A 293-nucleotide genomic window follows, 5' to 3' on the forward strand; every position below is an offset into this window, starting at 1 on the left:
GACACTCTGAAGGCGCATGACGTCACCAGGTCATTCAGCAAATAATACAATAATTGCTCTTTTTGTTTCTCTCTAAGCCTCTAAGCTCTAACCAGCAGAGCGGAAGAGCGCGGAAGCTCCCATAGGATCTAATTCAAAGCGAATTCCAGAAAAAGAAGGAAAAAAGAAAGGAAAAAAATTGAGAATGGAGGGTCTGTTTTTTTTTTTTTATGATGGTTTTAGGTGTCTATTTTATCTCAATTTCGTCTCCCCATTTTATTATCGTTTCCCACAATAATTTTTAATGTGAAAGA

This window comes from Penaeus monodon, chromosome 24, assembly GCF_015228065.2.
Source record: "Penaeus monodon isolate SGIC_2016 chromosome 24, NSTDA_Pmon_1, whole genome shotgun sequence".
In the NCBI taxonomy this organism is placed as follows: Eukaryota; Metazoa; Arthropoda; class Malacostraca; order Decapoda; family Penaeidae; genus Penaeus; species Penaeus monodon.